General features: G+C 31.4%; 1 long non-coding RNA gene across 1 annotated transcript; it reads right to left on the bottom strand.

Moving 5' to 3' along the window:
* Positions 1-2180: 2180 nt before the first annotated feature.
* Positions 2181-22126, bottom strand: LOC143075846 (uncharacterized). The gene is made up of 4 exons (XR_012978433.1): positions 21954-22126; positions 14112-14201; positions 4013-4485; positions 2181-2929 (listed from the first exon to the last, which is right to left on the bottom strand). It is a non-coding gene; the product is annotated as an uncharacterized LOC143075846 (long non-coding RNA).
* Positions 22127-23148: the final 1022 nt, after the last annotated feature.

The raw sequence follows: 23148 nt of genomic DNA, 5'->3' as shown, positions 1-23148 counted from the left end.
CACAAAATCAACGAGATATATTTGAAACTTACCCCAATTACATTTGAGAAGATAAGAAAGAAGAGTCACACAACATTAGTTTTTGTCATTAAATCAGTATTTTTTCTTCACATTGCATTGTGTAATTGATAAAAAAAAAACGAATAATTTATCTAAAAAGAATGTATTGAATAAGGAATAATGTATAAAATGTTATCTGTTAGACAACTTATTACTCTTTTGTCTTTATCGGTCACTTTATTAATAACATGCTACATAATGTCTGAATAAAGGTTGAAACGAGAAAAAAATAAAAGTTGTATCATCACAGAAGAAATTTACTTAAGAGTTTAAACAGTCAAGTTGACCTTATCATGCTATTACAGTATAAAACTATTCTGTATGAATACTTGTGTGATGCAAGATGTGTGAGAAATGTTTTTGAGAAACTCTTTTTAAAGAACAACATTGTTGTACTAGAAACCGAAGGATTCATAACATTTATTTTCTAATTTTCGTGTTGATTATTTATGTCATTATACTTAAAACATTCTTGTGATATTTTTGAGTAATATGTAATATATCTGTTGTATATAAATGTTGAATTAAAGATTTTAAAAAAAATGCATCTCATTCTGGCTGAACGTAGTTTAAATGTTTTGACTTGATGAATGTTGCATTGAATAAATTTTGTTTTTTCTTTCTTATTATATTTTTATTTGTTTTACTGCTTTCAGTATTATCTGAAGTGCCTTGGACTATACCCATTATACTGTTTCGAGAACCACTCCCCTTAAACCTAAATGGTTTTGAGGAAATACTCGATATTTTTCTAGTTCCTTGTTCACTTAAACATTTTATTTATCTCACCGTAAGTTGACATTTGAACGGCTGTACTTAGATTTTTTTTTATTCTGTTTTACAATACTTACGAATATGATCCGAACCATATCAATATTTGGACCATATGCGTGCGGTCATGACCATATGCGTATACTCATATGATCTGACCGTACGCGTACGATTGGACCATATTAGTATTATACTCGTTTTATTATCAACAGGCCGGACCATATGAGGTAATTGGACCATAAAGGGTTTTTTTTAATATATAATCTGGAAACAGTATATCTAGTTAAAACAAAAATCTCAATTTGAAATTAATGTATAATACCGTATGTAATATAAAGTCTTCAAAAACTGAATAACTGATTTAGAATATTAGCCTCCAGCAAGCAAGCAAGCACTCTACTCATGTTTATTTTTTGGAATCCAAAATAAAATTAAAACAAAATTAATAGGTGTTTCCTTTTCAATGTTTCCTTTCCAAAGTATATTAAGTATGTATTTTTTCTATCAATAGCGATACATCACGTATTAAATATTAGTATAACGTTGTAGTATAATGTAGTTTTCAGACATATCTCGAAATGGTTCTGTTATGTGTTTAGGCTCAGTGTTAACTTAAGTGGTCGATAGAATTGGTCGCTAGCTTGATAGGTCGCCGCTGGAATTGGTCGCTAGCTTGAGTCTGGATAAGTATGCATAGGTTTTTGTTTCACGATTTCCGTTGCAATTACATAGTTAACAAAAATGTCAGGCCTTAATCGGCAAAGAGTGACATACATGCTCAGTGTGATTAAACATATATATGGGATTTTTTACGCGTCCCTTAATATACTTATCCGTTAAAGTGTGTACACATCAGTTCAACCAGAAGTTACTCCACGTAAATAACTCTATCAATCCTTGACGTCATTAAATATATTTGTTCAAGCCATCTTCCATGGAGTGTTTATACTTTGGTATATACTTTATTTCAAATTGTAAAACTGTTCAAAAAACACACGACTTTTGTGACAAAATGATTTAATGAAGGAATGCATACAAAATATTTTGATCACATGCAGCTAGTGGTTGACGGGAATGGTGTAATTGATCACGTGCAGCTAGTGGTTGACGGGGGTGTTGTTATTGATCATGTGCAGCTACTTGTTAACAGAAATGGTGTTATTGATCACGTGCAGCTATTGGTTGACGGGAATAGTGTTATTGATCACGTGCAGTTGTGGTTCATAGGAATGGTTTTATTAGATTTCATTGATGTTCCACTGCCATTCATTTGACTATTATTTATTTCTGATTTGATTGCTGTTATGTACCTATCACGATTTTTCTGATGAGAATAATATTCGGAGAAATTCGATGCAATGATCGCAATTGGCATTGCTAGTAGCAACAATCCACATACAGCACAGACGACACCCACTAAATAGCCAATCGTTGTTGACGGAACATAGTCACCGTATCCAACCGTCGTCATTGTGATAACAGACCACCACATGCAAATTTGAATACTATCAAATCCATCGTTAGCATGAATTTCTGCGTAGTATATGAGTGTAGAAAAAATCATTGTTGCCATTCCAAACGATATCAATAGTAAACATAGTTCTTTCATACTTCCTTTTATCGTCATTATCAATACCCGTAATGTACTTATTTGCCTCTCTAACCGCAGAAAAAGAACCAATCGCATCATGTTTACCGCTTTACATACGAAATACAACTCCCTTGTAGACGAATTAGCGGCAAGGTGTCCCTTAGCAAACTCCAGACCAAATGATATCCACATGCAAACTACTAAGAGACCATTTATAAGATTAAGTGGTCTTTTTAGGAAATTAACCTTTTGAGGACAAAATGAAAAATGAAGGGTCCACTCTATTGTAAATACAAGTAAGCAGAAAATTTCTAGTGCAAATAATGTCGGTATAGGATCCATTAAGATCAACTGTTTTAATTTTAAGCTAGCGCCACTTTTGATAAAAGGATAATCCTCTGGAGTTACAGCAGATAGGTATAATGTCGTCCTTAGTGAAGGCGTAGTCCACAAACAATAAACTACAGCACTCATTAAAAGAACTACCATGTAAAACCCATGCCATACCTAAAATAAAACTGTATGTTAAAATAAAAATTAAATGACAATAATCAAATACAATTCTTGCTTTTCATGCTACAACTTGATTTTTGACTTTGTGAACATCGCTTTACAGGGGCGGATGCAGGAATTTTCGAAAGGGGGGTGCTAACCCAGGGCAAAGGAGGGGTGCAGGGGGGGTGCAAAACATATGTCCCGATACAAATGCATTGATCGGCAAAAATAAAGGGGGGTGCGCACCCCCGGAACCCCCCCCCCCTGGATCCGCCACTGCTTTACCCAACCCACCTAATTAAACGTAACGATTTGTATAAAGTAACAGTAAAAAGAAACACCAAAACACAAACATAGGTTCAAATATCTCATTGTAAGTTTTTTGTTTATAAATTTCAATAAATATATGATATTGTTGACATGTTAGAAAATAAAGATACAGTGTCTAAATAAAATTTAAAACAATATGAGAGCTACATAGTGCGACGTTATTCGCAGTTAATAAATATAATGACGTGAACGATTTTAGATATCTGATAGCATATTAAGTCATTAACGTACTCATTTCAGCCGTAACACCAAAACAGAAAAAAATGTCATAGAATAAATAACTACTTTTTATCGGTAGTGCTAATTTTGAAGATATGTTCACCCTCTAAAAATTACATTTCTCTCGGCCAATGCCCGCGGGAAATATGAATTGCATGTCTTATCTGAGATCATCTTCATAGCTCCCTTACATAATTAGTGAAATAAATAAAATATGTTTTCATTTTTGTGTCTGAATAAACAAAGTGGATATTTCATAATTTTAGAAATCATCTATTTTATGATTTCTTTACATGACAACACTGACCCGATTGTAGGCTTGGTTTTACTTTTTTATGCGATCTTAAAATTGAGAATGGATATAGGGAAAGAGTCAAAGAGACAACAACCCGATCAAAAAGCAGAAAACAGTGGAATGCCATCAATGAGTCTTCAATACAGTGATACTTTATCGAATATCAGAATGTCCTACCTATAGAGTAGGTACCCGTCAAAATATTATAAACTCCGAAGTCACAAGAAGGGTAATATGAAATAGTATAATACCTTGGCATGTATTGATGACCCAGGTTGATCAAACATCAGCCATGCTTTGATTTTCCAACTGGTCTCTGTTTGTAAAGTCTCTGTGTACTCATACGCTCGTTTTATCTCCTCGATCATCCCTTGGTCTTCTTCAACTTGATAAAAAGTTCGCAAACAACATTCGGAAACTTTCTGATGAGGAATTTTCCAATACGTCATTTCCTCTTTCATGACCGCTCCACATACATTTTTAGGAATGTGTAATTTTCCCATTACATATAAATTAATAATAGAATTGAAGACATCCGGGTCCCTGTCAAAGAAATACTCATCTCTTGCCACGTCATAAAACTTTGAGTTCTTATCAAGAGACGATAGTCGAGTGTTAGGAATATTTCTCAACGTTGACGAAATTACCTCAAAACGTCTTCCTCTGACATTGAGTTTTATTTTTTCAAAGTTCAAATGTCGTCGATGATGCTCCATTTCTACATCTGTGGAGAGAAAAGAAAAGCTAAAGTTAACAAGTTTAACATTACTATCCATGTTTTTTTTCTTTTCTAAGTATCAAAATTAAAATGGAATATGCTTTCACGTCACCAGTCTACCATAACAGGTCTTTGATTAATGCGTCGATACAAATACTTATACAGCTTGTTTGTCGACACCATAACCTTAACATTTGACACTGGTCATTAATTTGCATTAAATAATCGATATATCTTTCAATAAGTATACATTCACTTCGTGTACTATACATTTCTTAAATGGTATTACAGTATCAAAAATATTTTAATAAAATTGCAAACTGTAATTGCCAAAAGAAATGAATAAAAAAAACGTGTATTCTGACTGACAATAGGGTGCCATATCCGTCCAGTAGTTATTGCTTTTTGTACAGACAAGATTTTAAATGGTGCATTGTAGTTGTTGCAATATTGCAATTTTAAAAAAAAGTATAAAGAATAACTTCAACTTATGTTTCAACTCCTTCAAAAATAAACTCATCATGGATACCAGGATAGAAATTTTATATTGCGCCAGACGCGCGTTTCGTATACAAAGGACTCAGCAGTGATATTCGAATCAAACGATGTGAAAAAGGGTCATATAAAGTATGAAAAACTATGGTTGTCATGTTGTATGATAAGCTGAAATATTGTCGTTATTTGTCTCTCTTGTAATGTTTCACATTTTGTTATCCACTACCTTTTGCAAATTTCTATACGGTTCATCGTAAAGGGAGGGGAGGAGGGGTCCTGATCCCGAAATCCCTGGCTTAAAAACATGAAATCTTGAGGTCCCGAATTTAAATAAATTTAAATCCCGACATCCCGAAATTCGAAAAAAAGAATTCACAGATCCCGAAAGGGTTAATCCCGAAATTCGAAAAAAAGTATTCACGGATCCCGAAAGGGCTAATCCCGAAATCCCAAGCCAAAAACACCCGCTCCCGGAGTCCCGATTAAGATCCTATCCCCCCTCATCGTATATATTGAGAGTTGCGGTCGCTCTCTAAAAGTTCAAGAGTACGGCTTGTGATAATTGTCTGAGGGGTCAGTAGGTGATTTGTTGCAAGACGCAATATCTGCCCCTATCAAACATACATACGTTTTCTTGTATCAATTCAAATATATCTCCATTTATCTGTATTTCAAAGTCTAGCTATTGTCTTAATTTTTAATTAAAATCTCGCCCTTAAAACAAGTTGCATCACTCAAGTATCAATCGATAAATTAATCAAATGCGTGTCAATATAAAAGTATAAATCATATAACTGTTCTTAAACTACAGATAATTTTAAAATTCAGTTTATTGACACTTAAAGTTCAAAATAAATCTGAAGTCAGACATTGTTTGCTGAAACACAACATTGGCAAAATGTAAAATAATAAAACTCCTATGATAATTCTAATCAAAAAGTCCCTAAGCAAATGGCAAAATCAAAAGCTCAAACACATTAAACGAATGGATAACAGCTGTCATATTCATGACTTGGTACAGGTATTTTTGTATGTAGAAAGGCTTCAAATATGTCATGGTTATCAACGGTATTACGGATTGTTCGTTGTATTACATATAAGTACCCATATGTTCCTGATTCGTTAATATTATAATTTAGGAGACATCATAAAACATCTTAATAACGACAGAAGGCTCCAAGACTTCCTCTTAGAAACAAGTAAATTTTCAAAACATATTTTCTTGTTATTCAAAAATGAACAAAATGTTTACACTTTTATAGGAATTTGCAAATGGAAAATAGAATGCTGTGTTTGAACAACAGTGATTTACCCGAATGTATTGGACACAGACAGAAAGTGTGACGGTCATCTGTCCAACTATGTGTTGGATACAAATGAGTGAGCCTTTAATTTTTGACTACTTCTGCGAACAACTATATTAAAGTAGTCGTTGACTGTTAAGGTTTATAAGAATTGTTTTAAAACTGACCAGTTTAAGCACATTTACTCAAACTCTTAGGATGACGAATGATTAAATTGAAAATTTATAGTTCGTTGAATATTACGAAAGTAGATTGGAACAGATAACGCGAATGGAAAAAAAAGTTAATTCAGATATCTACTTTCTCAAAGATACGGACTGTATGAAATATTTTCTAATGAAGAATATCATCTAAAAACTGTGCTTGCTAGCTCTGTTACATTTCAATCAGCAATGACCAAAGCAATGAGGTGACATTTTGCATGCATTCCCTTTCAACAACAGACATAAATAGTAATATTATATTTATCAACTCGATCAAGAATAAATTCGTATTAATTACTCCGTACATGGAAGTATTATATTGACAGGAACTCCAACGAAAAATTAGCACATTCCCATCCCACTGATTTCTTTAAGAAAATAAAAGGTTCGGACTCAGTTTGTCAAGTACGTGATAACTTCTTTGTGGGGTATCTGTGATGCCGCCTTCACCTGTTCTTTTAACTGAAGCTGGTCTTATCACGTGATTTGATATCGAGTGTCTTATCTACCTACCAATGTAAATAAACATGGAAACGCCCGTGGTTATTTGTGAATCGCCACATGAATAACAACACCTGTTTCTGTTCAATAAATGAAGAACAACGCTGAAAAGATCGAAAAAATTGGTCCATATTTAACAGAATGACATAAGAAAATTTACTGCATTCGGAAAGAGGGCAAGCTTATTTTTAGTTTTGTTGAGTATGTTTTAATCATTGGAACTTGGAAATCGGGAAATATCCGATTATGAAAATTACATTATTCTGAAGTAGAGTCTTTGCAGAAAATAATGTGATGCGCTTGTAGTGTGCCAGATGGTGCCAGATAACTCAAATTTTAAGTTAAAGAATGTAAACTTTTATCGAGTGTTACACAAATATTTTTGGTTTTCTCTATCGTAAAATGTTATTAACTTATTTATCAAATACACAAATATATCAAGAAACAGAAACATAAATTGCTTAGCATACGATGTAAGATGTTTTAGAACTGTAAAAGCTTTTAAACACATAAATAAATTCTAAATTGGTTTCCATGATAAAAAGAAAATAAACTGCTTAGGCCCATCATGGTGATCGTTCTTTAAATGCATCCAGAAATATTAAAAGCCATCCGTAAAAATAAGTCTGTCAGACGTCAGATCGAGTAATCTCGGACTAGGTTGAATGTTTAAGGTTGTTTACAACTTTGGAATTATCATAAAAAGTGTAACAATTCATCTGCATGTCTCGTAACCTGATATTGCTATGTAGAGGTCATCACATGCGTGTAATTATTAACCTCTTTTAGTCTTTAAAACATATTTGATAAATAAGTTAATAACATTTTACGATAGAGAAAACCAAAAATATTTGTGTAACACTCGATAAAAGTTTACAATCTTTAACTTAAAATTTGAGTTATCTGGCACCATCTGGCACACTACAAGCGCATCACATTATTTTCTGCAAAGACTCTACTTCAGAATAATGTAATTTTCATAATCGGATATTTCCCGATTTCCAAGTTCCAATGATTAAAACATACTCAACAAAATTAAAAATAAGCTTGCCCTCTTTCCGAATGCAGTAAATTTTCTTATGTCATTCTGTTAAATATGGACCAATTTTTTCGATCTTTTCAGCGTTGTTCTTCATTTATTGAACAGAAACAGGTGTTGTTATTCATGTGGCGATTCACAAATAACCACGGGAGTTTCCGTGTTTATTTACATTGGTAGGTAGATAAGACACTCGATATCAAATCACGTGATAAGACCAGCTTCAGTTAAAAGAACAGGCGAAGGCGGCATCACAGATATCCCACAAAGGAGTTATCACGTACTTGACAAACTGAGTCCGAACCTTTTATTTTCTTAAAGAAATCAGTGGGATGGGAATGTGCTAATTTTTCGTTGGAGTTCCTGTCAATATAATACTTCCATGGTAGTACTAAGATATACTTTTCTTGAGAAAAAACTTCCCAAAATAGTATTTCGTATTATCAATTTTATGATAATGTCATTTAAAGAACTTTGATTTTTTCTAGCAATATTGTCAATGATATCTTATGCACGTACTACTAATTAAATACTTAATCCTTCAATTATATAAGTGGTCATCGGGTAGTGGAAATATCCAATATCGTCCAATTCATGATCTTGTTACTGGAAAAGTTATACCTGTATTTGCGCGGTAGTTTTATTCAAATCAACCTTTCCCCTGAGTTTTAAAATAATTATACACATAATTATTGGGTTTAAGTATTATCGTACAAATGCATTTCCCTAATATACTGGGAATGCACTTTTTATATTGTCCCGGAATGTCTGATTGATCATTATGTACACACCTTATGTATTTTGCGAAGTTACTTAACATGTAAAGCTAACTTGCTTAATTTGGTATTCAGATCTTACTTTAATCACAGCACTTAGACAAATCCCGCCTTGATATTCACGAGGAAAATGGCCGCCGACCTTTTAACAGTAATTTATTTTCTACACATGATTGGACATATGATCGTGACACATCCTGCCTTTTGTTTGCAAAATCCTTCAAGAACACTTTTCATCCATTAGAAGCTTCAGTAGTCAGGTTAATGTACCTATATATTTATTCATGAACTTCATTTTCCATTTATTTTGTTTTCAACTGTAATGTTAGGTGCACTTTTAAAAGGGAATTTGAATATGTTGTCACATAAAGTCCTATTTCAACTCCATTTTTTTTTTTTTTTTTTACAAACGATTGTTTTTTTCATGAAAGTTCTATGCTAATATAGGCAATTTTGTCCAACTCCAGCTTAGAAAATAGCACGGTGTGGAGTATCGGCTCTTGCCGAATAACTAGTAATATAAACCACACAATAACTCGTATACAACAATTCAAAAGAGAAAAACAACGGCATAATTTATAAACAATATACGAAAACTAATATCAATACAGCAAAAAACAAAAGACATTGCCTGAACACCATTCCCGTTACACCATCGCACTTTAGCGTGTAAACCAACGTCTTTAAGCGTGTCATATACCATCGCACTTTAGCGTGGCATACCATCGCACTTTAGTGTATCATCTGATCGCATTGAAAAAACAAACAACCATCGCACTTCAGCGTCTGACACCATCGCACTTTAGCGTAGACCATCGCACTTTAGCGTGACCATCGTACTTTAGAGTACCATCGCACTTTAGAGTCCTAAATATATGATATTTAAGTCATATACAATATAGAACAAACAAAAACTTTATTTTTTAAATGATTAATGACTTAAAATTGAATTACTTTTTCACTAATTTGTTTTCTTCAAAAAATATGTTTTCCAAATTGTATGTCTTTTAAGAATGGTATCTTACTTTTATAGTGGATGGCTTTCAAGTTGTTCTTTGCGAGTGACACTGATGGGTCTGATGTAGACGAAAACTGAGTCTGATATAAGAAATGTTAAAGCTTAACTGAGTATTTTAAACACGGCTTACAGGTTTATATAAAAGATAACTGTTGATCAAATGTCAATTTTGAGTGGTTAAAAAAAACATCTGGCCGTGAGTATAAACATTTAAGCAACCTTTCTCTCTATAGTTAAAATCAGTCGGAGTTTTGAAATTATAATAATCTCTGACTGAAAACAATAAAAAATGAATGGAATGGTGCCAATCTATTTCCGTATCACTGTTTAAATTATCTTAAAATTCAAAATGGCCGTTCAAGACTACAATGTATTTACTAGTGACGAATTTAAAAAAAAAAATTCCTGCTAAAAAAGACACAATAATTTGGTAAACTTAAGTAGAAGTCCAAAGATTTATTAATGTTAAGTTAATATAAATAAATCTATGGACGTCTTTTTAAGTTGACCAAATTATTGTTACTTTTTTTGGCAGGAAATACAGAGTTAAAAAAATAAATCTGTGGACATCTACCTAATTTGACCAACTTATTGTTACTTTTTTGGCAGGCAATACATAATAGATGTATATCTAAGTCACTTTTATTTGCATTCATTTAAAAATTCGTCACTAGTAAATACATGGTAGTCTTGAAGGGTCATTTTTAATAGTATCTGAACCTAAATACGTTAAATCTTGTAAAGAGCTTATGTTAATTTCTGAAATGTTCTTGTTGTTTATTCAGTATTAATTGTTGAGACCTTTTGTTATAGACAATTTAGTACTGGTCGGTACGTTTTAAGACAATTCAGTGCATACAATGTATATGTTTTCTAGTACAGGTAAACAAAAACATTTAAATAAACACTGAACAGATCTTAATTTCTACAAGACAATTGTCTGAAAAGTACTGAATTTACAGTAGTGGATAAGTCTGACAATTGATCGAATTACTGGAGACTGAATGATTAAGTGTTAAGTTTTTTAAGAAGTTAGAGCTTTTACAGGTGAGCGCGTTATGGTCTTTTCAGCTTAAAATTGGTTTACAAGTTCAAGATATCATTTATCTGTGTTCATGCAAAATCAAGTAGCTCTCATCCAAGAGACCGTTAAAGTCAAAAGTGGTAAACAGAACAGGCAAAATTATAGGCTTATTAACCATGTTAACCTAAACAAAGTGTGTCAATAAATTTGTATACTGAGCAACTTCATGAATTTAATTTCTTTTGAACAAAATAAAATAAGGTGATGTGAGATATTTACAAACGAGATAACTAATTATAGACCACCTTACGACCTCCGTTCAAAAATTAATCTTTATAGTCACATGTATATGAAAGGTCGCGAAAATGATTAATAAAAAACATCATGGGCAATACGAAACCCGACTTAATACAACAACAAAAGTCTTCACAGAAATGTATGTCGAAAGTTCCATTGATATATTTCCCAACTGTCTTTGTGATGCTAATTGTTGCAGGTGTCATATTGATATCAATTTCCGTCTACCCTCTGTTAGTTTACTGTTTTATATTTGTTTTTAATGTATCTTTCTAATCCAACATGTATGAAAATGTATAAGTAAGCGCATGAGCAATTCCGACAAGGACAGTTTATATTATCAACGTATAGATTTCAAGTGCACAATGTAATAGGTTTACCATATAATCATGCTAATTGTGTATTAATTTTCTTTTTAACAGAAACTTTCATGGCATATTATACTATTCAAGTGATCTTGCTATGAATATAATTGTCGGATTAAACTCGAATTAGAAGAAAACAGAGGGATTTGTTTTTTACTGTTTTCCTTCGGAAAATGCAGAGGAAATATTATTTATTTCCGTAGTCTAACGTTGTCAAGTCTTGTAATGTCAGCCAAAAATAAACAAAGAATGACATTTAGAATAAAATGTAAATTCACAAATAAACCTGCACAGAAATCGAATCCATTCGAAAGGCAGATTAAGTTTTATAGATTTGTGCACTGTTAGGTAAGCCTATTTACAACAGATACTGTAAGTATTTAAGGAAAACAGGTATAAACCAGAGTTAAATGTTAAATGCTGTCACATTGATACATTGCCATCCTACTAGAGTATGTTTTTATAATCTCATATTTAAACAATTATAAACGCAAACAGCAATCCTTGACACAACAATTAAGATCAACGTAGAAAGATCTTGATATTGTTTTCTGAACAATTGTCAAGAAAGAGATACAGTAAAATCAGAAGTCGAAGAACTTCAAAAAGTTAAACAAAAAAATACTGAACTACCAGGCAATTCGCCGTTTCAGAATCTAATGCATCCTGGGTAATATTTTCAAAAGTGTACACCAAAACGTCGTGATTGGTTAAAAATGTCATAAACAATGGAAATTCAACCAATGACGTGACGTTATTTTAATTTTTGGGTACGAACAATGAAATTCCCCATGATTCTTTAGACTCTTAAACGGCCAATTCAAAACAGGAGGAGTCCATGAAAACAGACAAAAATTAAACACTTCAATCACGAAACAAGTGAAAAACAACTGACATACTTCTGACTTTATTCAAGCATTTTCCGAAGAAAATGGTTGGTGGGTTTTAAATACTGTATAGCTAGCGTAACCTCCCACTTGAATGATAATTGTTTATAGATCCTCTTTATTGACACACGTTGTGAGCAACCCAAGTATTCAGAATAGATTATTGTGACAATAATTGGGATCAGCTACCAAAACGATGTAAACAGTTATTTTACATTTGTCATTTCGGGGCCTTTTTAGCTGACTATGCGGTATGGGGCTTTGCTCGTTGCTGAATGCCGTACGGTGGCCTATAGTTATTAATACATGTGTCATTTGGTCTCTTGGGTAGAGTTGTCTCATTGACAATCACACTACAGACATTCAACACAACTGACTTAAAAGTTCAAACAAACATACAACTAAATCTAACAACAACGCCAATACCATGACAAAAAGGAAAACCACAGAAAATAATAATGACTCAGCCCTACAAAAACGGCGGTGATCTCAGATGTCTGTTCCGTTATAACTCCATGCATACCATGTGCATCAACACATCCTATAAAAAAATCGTATCTAAGCAGGAAAAAAATTACTTCAACATAAGTTGGTTTTCTAATACTTCTCATCAAACGTCCATTATCGTCATTGATATTCTTACGCATCTTATGAAATTATGTTGTTATTTTCTCAATGTATCCGATAAATCATGTAGCTAGTTGTATGCCTTGCATATAACCAGACAGTTCCAAACTCATATATATTCCACTCTCAACGAATTTCATAACTTGTAGAAAGTCAAGTATATTGATCCCGAGCATCCCTGAAGTTCATGAACTGGCTCAGTATTGTACTGGTGCGTTTCATATTATCATTTTCATAGTTCTAGATCTGACCATGAAGCTGATTGTCGAAGATGTAGCTGAGCGTGATATGTGATTCATTTCACAAAAGAATATGGATATATATACTTTAGTTGTATATTAGCATATGGTAATGCAAGTTACTATACAGAAAAACGCCTATGACTATACAAAAATGAAATTGGGCATATGTAATAATACATCATATCAGTAAGATGTAAAACTGTGAATGTGTTCAAAATCAGAAATTATTTCAAGAAAGCAAAAGGTTATAAAAATATGAATTAATTTTTAAAGAGAAATTTTTTCGCACCTGTCCCTTCGTACTGAATTTAAACAGAAGATGTCAAGGTTAGGTTACCACTCACTTGATGTGTTTGTGTCTCTCTGAACCACATTTTTTCGATGTATCTTTTACAAAAAAAAATAGATATTGCCCTGCATTTGAAAGCTATATATTTTTCCATAAATTTTTTTCTGTCTTGTTTTGTTGTTGTTGTTTTTTTTAGGTTTAACGAAACAGAATGGTTTTTTTTTTCTCCCACTCTCACCTGCCCCACCCCAACCATCACCTCTATCTCTTTTATCTTGTGCTGCCAACAACAATATTAATTAAAATTTAATCCGCTTGAGAACGGACATCCATTGTGTTTTCAAAAATAGTTAAATTTGGCAAAATTTGCATTACTAAAGTCCTCAACAGTAATATTAATACTCAACAATATTTTAACTTTATGGAAATATGTAAAATTTGCTGGAATAGGTATAGTATATAGATTCTTTAATAATCAAATTCGCGCAAATTGTAATCCAATTCTGATTTATACCTGTTGAATGACAACAAACCAAAGGGCTATCTATATCAATATAATACTTACCCTGTTTTGCAAATGCAGTGTTAACATCACAGGTAAAATATAAGTATCTTTCCTATTTGTATCGTCATGTCTGCATCTTTAGTAAACACACTAAAAAAATACATATGTTGCATACTGAAGTCAATATATTAATAATTTTAAAAAGCATTAATGTTATTTCACAGATGATAAGTAAAAGCAACTAATTGTTGATCATTTACTTTCCTAAGTGAGAATTTTTACAAATAGAATTAGTTTTATTATTGACTTAAATCTGCGCGTAACATTTTTATATTAAACAAGAATTTCTGCAATTTTGTAATTTCATTGTGATGAAAATGTATTTTACGCTGTATTTAGTCTAAAGCTTGATATTAGCACAGTATATGCGCATGGTATTACGTTTTGAAATGGGTATTCCTTGAAGTATTAATTCAGATAATGCATAGGAAAAACACGTATAAGATAGATGAAAATAAGTGGCTGTTGTTTATTGATATGGTTCATAAGGTTTTTCGTTTTTAATATAATTTTTTTTTTTGGGGGGGGGGGGGGGGGCAGTATTTATAATTTTTAACTTTTTATACCTTGGATGGAGAATTGTCTCATTTGGCAGTCATATATATTAGCATTTAAAATAAAAACAGCACCTTATCGGTATCATTACAGTTTGTTCAAAATGGTATTTTGCATCTATAATTATTCACAGTCAAATTATTAGTATCCTTTGTGAGAAGAAACTGATGACAATTCCGGAGCAACTTCATCCATGTTTTTGTGAGTTTCGTGTCGATTAGTCGTTAGTTTTCTATGCAATGTTTCGTGGACTGTTATTTGTATACTCGTCGTATTTTTGTTTGGGTGATGTTTGGTTTTATACGACATATTATTATTGCCTCGTGGATTCTACTCCCTCTTTTTATACATCTAAACCTGTGGAGTTTATACAATGTAAATAAAACATTTATTTCTGTACTTTAACATTTGTACTCTAAACAACAAAACAGAGCAATTTTGTTATACAATTATAGAGTTATAATGTTAACATTCCAACGTGTATACGAAACGTTCGATGTCGTTAGTAAATTGTTTCCTGAACATATGCGCTTTCTCATTAGAATGTTGAAAGAGATTATTGAATACAAGTAGATCCTCATAATATGATTTTTTACAAATGTTTATCTTTTGACTTCAGTTTACATCACGGTAAAGTTATATTCTAAGAATGCTGACTTTATATGTTTTATTTTAGTTTAAATTCTTACCAATTAAGCTTTTTTACGGAAGCCTGTTTTGAAAAGTAATTGGAATCGATTATATGTCATTTCACCGTTTCAGAATCTAATACATTCTGGGTATTATTTTCAAAATTGTACACCAAAACGTCCTGATTGGTTAAAAGTGTTATAAACAATGGAAATTTAACCAATGAAGTGACGTTATTTTCATTTTGGGATACGAACAATGAAATTTCCCATGATTCTTTAGATTCTGAAACGGCCAATTGGCTTTAGTAAGGACTTTGAATGAAACTGTAAAATATGAAATGTGAAATTTACAACCTTATTGCAATAGATAAATGACTTATCGTCCTGTATTTAACAGCAGAATTGGACCGGCATACTTAGAACCGCACGAAGCAGTAACTTTTTTATTCGAATTTGTTTAAGCTCAGTTTTTCGTCTGTCAAAACTATATTTTATATTTAAGTACAATTATAAGTTTAACTGTAAACCTTAAGATTAAGAAATCTTTAAAAAATGTGGATTTTTCTTTGAGTTATATTCTCCATGCAAAAATACAAGTGAAATGAGATCTTGAAAAAAGGGTGTTTTTTTTTTTTAAAGAATCGTTCATCAGAGGGGATATTAAACTGCGAGTATGTCCCCGTTATTTAGTATAACTAACACATGTGAAATAAAACAAAATGTTAATATGGCACGGATAAATAACAATCAACAGTACTTTACCGATACTTAGACCTCTCAATTTACAAATCCAATATAAATATATTAATCTAAAAACATTAAAAAAGAAATGATAATTGCATTATTTCCATATGAAAGACTAAGATTGAGTATTCTAACAACAGATGTAGTTGGACAAAGATTAAATTTGTTTTATCCTGAGGTTTTTGTTTTGAAATTGTTCATTATAAATGTAAGTCATATTTTCCTCTAATTTGTTTTAGTAAATATGCATCTGGCAATGAGTCTGGTTCTGTAAAATTGTTGCTTTGATTTAAATTTTTGAATTTCAGTTATGTTAAAGCAAAAATTAAAAAAGAAACATATTTTCTAAATTGAATTTAATAAGGACTGCTCAAAACTGATTATTTGAACGCCACTGATTTAGAAGAACCGAAACAGTGTGAGAGCTATATGAACATACACAGAAGAACAGATACTGTATTAGTATAAACTGAAAATGTAAAACAAACCAAAAATGCAAGAGGTGCAAAAGTACAAACTGATCGATTAACAAACTAAGAACAAAGCTTAAATAAACAATTGACACATTGAATAAAAGGCAATAGTTGAAAGTGTTTCTTTCCGCTTATTGTATTTTACTCCAATTTCTTACCCAATTGCTATTTGTTCTATCAAACGAAACTATTCAAATGGTCAGAAATGTTAATCAGGTCCTGTGGAGAACTACAACAAAGGCTTTAAACAGATAAACTAACGCAATTTTGTCATCTTACGAGACTTTAATTCTATTACATCATGGCTATTATGAAAGTGTTGCCTAATGTTCAATAGTAATTGTGGTATGTCATTTGAAAGGAAAGTACTAAAGACTCAAAACTGTCCAATTTAAATTATTGAACTAGTTCATTTAAAGCTTTGTATTTCTATACGTGATTGAAATCTGTCTTTAAAGTAAAAGATAAATTACCCTGGTCAATATACTTTAAGCTTAAATATTTCTCATAAATATTGTAAGTGAGACAAGAGAGTCTAGAATATATATTTCTGAAAAAGGTGTTTGAGATTTAGATTATCTCTTTATTTATACATAAAGTACCTCCTCAAAAATTTTACTGCGCAATTTTTGTTTAAATTCAAGTTGATTCTTATAAATATAGAAGACGTTTTTAACAGAAAAGTAAGAACACTTGTCATTTGCATAGCAATTACAGAATTGCCATCCCAAAATTTGAAAACTTAGTTAAAAAGATATATGTATAGAAAACTTAGGAATGCAAGTGTTAAAAGATTGTATGTGTGCTTATTTACTGTTCGCTGTGATGACTTGACTGTTGTTCTTCTACAGTAGTTAAATAAACTTTCTTATCAGTTGAATAGTTTGACATAATAAAACATAGTACAATGAACAGAGTTCATAATGAACTGCAGTAGGTAGAGAAAAACAAGTGTATTCGAGTCAAAGTTATTTCTGTGTAAAAGAGGGACGAAAGATACCAAAGGGACAGTCAAACTCATAAATCTAAAACAAACTGACAACGCCATGGCTAAAAATGAAAAAGACAAACAGAAAAACAATAGTACACATGACACAACATAAATAAACCAGATAAAAAAACCTGAGGTAAACGCGTATAATCTTCAACAGATCACGGTTAGATGCTTCGGAAGGAAAAGACAATCCTAATACGAAAGACGTCAATTATTCAGCACATGATAGTTTAAACTTTTTTTTCATAAACAGTACAAATTTTCGTGCACCAGATGCGGATTTCGACAATTAGTGTCTTGTCAGTGATGCTCGATTCCAAAATATAACTTTTTCTTTAGTTTATGTGTTGTATTTTGACGAAATGTTACATTTTATACCAATTTTGTAATTATAGAATATTATATTAAATAAATGATTCAAAATAACTTGTTTTGTATTTACAATGACGCCATTTCATTTTTTTTTTTTTATTCTTTCTCCTTCGTAAATTAGTCACATTAAAATTCAACATGTGTTAATATTTGTATTTTTATCTAACCATATGCAGAGAGTGACATTAACACTAACCAAAAACAAACAATTAAATCCCTTTACTCATGGATTATGCTTTCTGAAACCGATAAAGTTAATAACATGCAGTTCAGTAATATTTTAGTCTTGACATTCACATACAATACTATGGTAGCATTTGTTGTCGTCAGCGATATTATTTAATAAATCATATTGTATTTGCATCAAGAAAACATTAACTTATATCTAAACATTATCAATCGATAAATAAAAGCCTTATAATAATCACCGACAATAAGAACATTTAATAGCCATCTCGCTTTCAATAGCATAGAGAAATTTCTAGTTATATTCTTAATTTACAATAATTTTTCGACAAATGAAAAAACTATCATGCAAAACATTTTTAAATTGAAATTTAAAGAATAATAGTGTTAATAGATTTTTAATCAATAACTCAGATTTTATTGGAAACAAGAAAATTTTAGTTTTGCTTTTAAACTTCTTTATAAAATCAGTAACATATTTCCTGGAAACGTTCAATAGTCCTGTGTTTCTTGTTTGTTTTTTTTTTTTTTTTTTTTTTTAAATTAAAACGTTTCTATTCACACAAGACCTCACGTGCAGTAAAAGAATCTAATGGTATCTTAGTTGAAATAAGGGATCTACCATTTGATTTTAGGGGGAGGGGCAAGGATGAAATTTTAAAAAAGGCAGGACAAGAGTTTTGAGTAAAAAAGGCAGGATGAGACTCTATGAAAAAATAAATGTATGATGATAATTTATATAAGAAAGGTCAAGATACACTATTAAAAAAAAGGGAGGAAGGGAAAGAGTGAAAAATTAAAAGACAGGACAAAGATTACAACTAAATAAATGCTGGACAAAATATTTTATCTTACCGTCACCCCCCTCCAAAAAAAAAATACAAAATCCCCCAATCCCCCATATGAATCAGATGGTAGCGCCCTAATAACGAACTGTTCATATATTTAGTTGATAGAACTCATATATTTAGTGTATATTATTCTTACATTTAATGTATATTAGTTCCAGTTTGTATATGCTTCCCTGCTCAAACCGTTAACAAAATATCTATTGTTACGTAAGCAGTTAGGATCTTATAGATTTTTCCCTAGGATCGAAACCACTAGATGTAATTGTTTTCCGATGTGAAAATAATCATGTTAATAATAAGGCGTCCATATTGTAATAATTTTTCATGGAGTGATTTTGTCATTATTCAACTTATAGTATTTTGTTTTGAATATTTCCTGAAGTGGTTTTTCCATGTTGATCTTAAAAACACAGTGAGGAATTGCTCCATAAAATAAAATCCAAGAAGTAGTTAATATGTAGTATTGATATATAAGCCTTACTTTACTTTCAGTTCAATGCCTAAAAACTTAATCGTTGCGCAACTACTTATTAAACTCGACGTTGTTTTATTGATTCGTTGTCACATGCATTTAGATTGACCAAAATAAACAATTTCGGTCCAAAATTAGGCAAAATCATCAGATTTAATGTTATCACATTCGGTTTCATATGACAAAGGGTCGAAAAAGAAAATCGTTTGAATTTGAAATTAATCCTACATCGCATTGCAGAAAAAAAAATTAACCCGCGACCAAAGATATTGGGGCGTTTGTACTGAACAAGATGCAACTGGCTTTGTCAGTTTATTTTCGATTTGTGAGTTTGACTGTTCCTCTGGTATCTTTCGCCCCTCTTTTCTGTAACCATACCATGTATTTCTTTATTTGAAAAAAGATATAAAGTTTGCACATGTTTCACATTGTAAACTCAACAAAGGTTCATAGGGGAATTCAATTGCGGTATTATAATCTGGTATACTATTAATTGTAGAAATTACAAGAACCAAAAAATTACCTGTTTAGGGGTAAATATTTTCAGTTGAATAAAGTCGAATTTTGTAGTCGAAAATAGCAATTTGAACCAACAAAAAACTAAATTCAGAGCCAATCATAAAACTTTAATATGATTTTAGCGTTGAATTTATTTTATTGTAAGAACTTCCATCAAAGTACAGACTTCATGTTCGTCCACTAAAGTGCATTGTAATATTTCTTTCGAGATACACAAATACAAATCTATTTTTGGTCAACAGAAACAGATGGTCCGGGTTATGGTTCAATTGTCGTTATCACTATCTTGTACTCTTTCCTTGATCCCCAAATGACCCTTATCATTAGTTGCACACTAACCAAGAGACATATGAAGTCTTTGACTAGTAAAATATGATTTGTTTATTCGTCACAAGCACCGGATATTAAATCATGTATTTGTGGAGATTGCATCGCTTAATCTTTTGTTTTAATGTTGTGTAACACAAAACACAAATTTAATATCAAGTACCAGTACAAATGTAATGAAAAAACCTTTAGAATTACCTTATGTATTAAGGTGTTATCCCGATAAGAAATATTAAGTGCAGAGAGGCCAGTAGTTCGCTATTATAAGCGTCTTTTGATATGCATGCAAAATCATGTTCAATTGCGCAAATACAAAATTTAAATCCTGATCTTTATGATATGTTTATTTATATATTAGAACAAAAATAATGTTAATATTTTTTTTTTTTTTTTTTTTTTTTATTATTATTATTTTTATTACTCTTAACATTAAATAGTTCCATGTGATAAATTGGCAGAGGATACTAAAGGGACAATTAAAAAATGTGTTAAATGTAAAATAACAAAAATAGCAAACTCCGAGGAAATTCAAAACAGAAAGTACCTAATCAAATGCCAAAATCCAAAGCTGAAACACATCAAATGAACGGATGACAAGTGTCATATTCGTAAAATTTTATTGTGAGTATTCTTCTCATGCTGAGAATATTTTCATATACATTGTATTTGACCATACTTTGGTCTTCCATATGTTTGAATCAAAACGTAGTTTACAAGGTTTCTCAAATAAAATGCTTCGAATACAAACAACCCGTTTGGAGGAAATGTTGATGCTATTTGTGAATATGAATGGTTTATGTTCATTGATTATGATAGAGAACTTATGAGTTTTCATCCCTCAAACAAATATGTAAAACCGAAAATTGAAAAATTGAAAAAAAAACATATTTCGTAAGAAGAGAAGGAGGTGAAAATATTGATATATTTCAATGAGTTAAAGAAGATGTTCCTCTGCATGAAATTAAGTCGTTATCTTGTTTGATTTTCATTTTCTGACAAAACTTCAGTCGACAAAACAATTTATATTTTATATAACAATAAGGTAATTGATGTAGATTCCTATGATTTGCATAAAACAAAGAGGTATATTTGACTTTTTTTTTAAATTTCGAATTAGAGATTTTCGCTTTTATAGTTATTCTAATATGAAATGCCAAAAAGTACACGTTTTGGTGATAACACGATATTTGTTATGGTGCTGAAACTTTTATTGCGGCAAACAATTACTATAGCATGGTTATATTTTTTGAGTTTCTTGTTTGTTTGTATATTTGTTTTGTTCTGTTTTTTTTTCAAATTTTAATCGTGATGATTTTATTCATTGAAAGTATTTTACAGTAAAGTTAAAAAAAAAGGTAGAACCTTTTTTTTTAATGAAGCTGTATGCAAAATATCCATAGTATAGAACAACATTTGAATATAGGAATTTTAAACGTAAATGTGCACAAATTTAATGTATAAATGCGACAACACAGTTTATAGTGTGTCTCTTGTTACCTTCGCCCTTATGTTATTTAAAAAAGCTAATCATGCATCTTATAGGGTACAACGGAGAAAATATTATTATCCGATCATTTAAATAAACACGCATATCATTACTTAATAAAATCTATAAAACTAATATTATCAACGCTGTGCCAAACTTATGAAATTTAAAGACAATATAGTGAAAAATTCAAAGAAAAAAAGAGAAAAATTGTAAAATAAAAAAACTTACCACGTGGTTCCGAATGATATTTGAATACTTAAAGACACCAAAATAATACAAAATAAACAAAGCCGGAACACAAACGATGATGTCTCGTCGGTAAATGAATAGTACCACCTGTTACCTTCGATTACTCTGCATCAGTGAATATACCAAGTGAAGCCAATGTGACGTTCATAACAGATTTATAAGATAACACTTTCGTTAAACAGTCGATATTATGTGTATCTTATTAACCAGAAAATAATTAATCATCTACGTCTGGTTAATAACTTTAAAATGATTATAAAATATCAAAAACAAGATACTTTAAAAAAGAATATCCAATAATTGATATACGCCCCTTTTATTACTTGCGTTCTCGTAATCGATCTCTGAAATTGGCATGCATGTAAGTGATAGATATATGTAGTGCAAAAATTGATAGCATAATGATAATCAAACCAAAAAAAACGTCTCATCCCGATGCACGATAAGGATTTCAAAATCCCTACATGTACATTCAATTCTAGCCATTGCCATGTAGTGCTGTACATACATGTGGTTGACTTTAACATACGACAATGGATGTTCAAGAAAAAACTACATATGCATGGCTTAACTATATCCGGTTTCTAATCTAGGACGTGAGACAGGCGATTCGTCTACGCAAGACTCACAAATGTTGTTTTCCTTTAAAAATTAAAATTAGAAAAAAACACGTTTGAATGTCAAATCTATTACGGTCTGGAATTTTGTATCCTCGATGCTCTTCAAATTTGTACTTGTTTGGCTTTATAAATATTTCGTCACTGATGAGTCTTGTGTAGACAAAACGCGCGTCTGGCGTACTAAATTATAATCCCGATACCTTTGATAACTATTAAAGGGCAAATAAAAAACGAACGATTTTCAAACTCATCAAAGACATCAGGTTCTAATTTCGGATGCCAGACGCATGAATCGACTACGGGAGACTAATAGTGTATTTCTTTAAACTGTTGGAATTTCAAATCTATAACGATGTTAAAGCGTATTTATTATAAACCACATTTTATGAACACACAATGTTTGAACTTGTCAAAGATTTCTGGTTTCTCGTCTATGAAGCCAGACGCATGATTCATCTACGCAAGACTCAACAATGGTGATCTTATAAAAACCGTTGAAAGTCAAATTTATTTAGAATTTAAGAGCAATGTAAACCACAAATCAAGAACAAACG

Source organism: Mytilus galloprovincialis, chromosome 5, assembly GCF_965363235.1.
Source record: "Mytilus galloprovincialis chromosome 5, xbMytGall1.hap1.1, whole genome shotgun sequence".
In the NCBI taxonomy this organism is placed as follows: domain Eukaryota; kingdom Metazoa; phylum Mollusca; class Bivalvia; order Mytilida; family Mytilidae; genus Mytilus; species Mytilus galloprovincialis.
The sequence above is the reverse complement of the archived record's forward strand: the minus strand, read 5'-3'. Positions and strand labels throughout refer to the sequence as shown.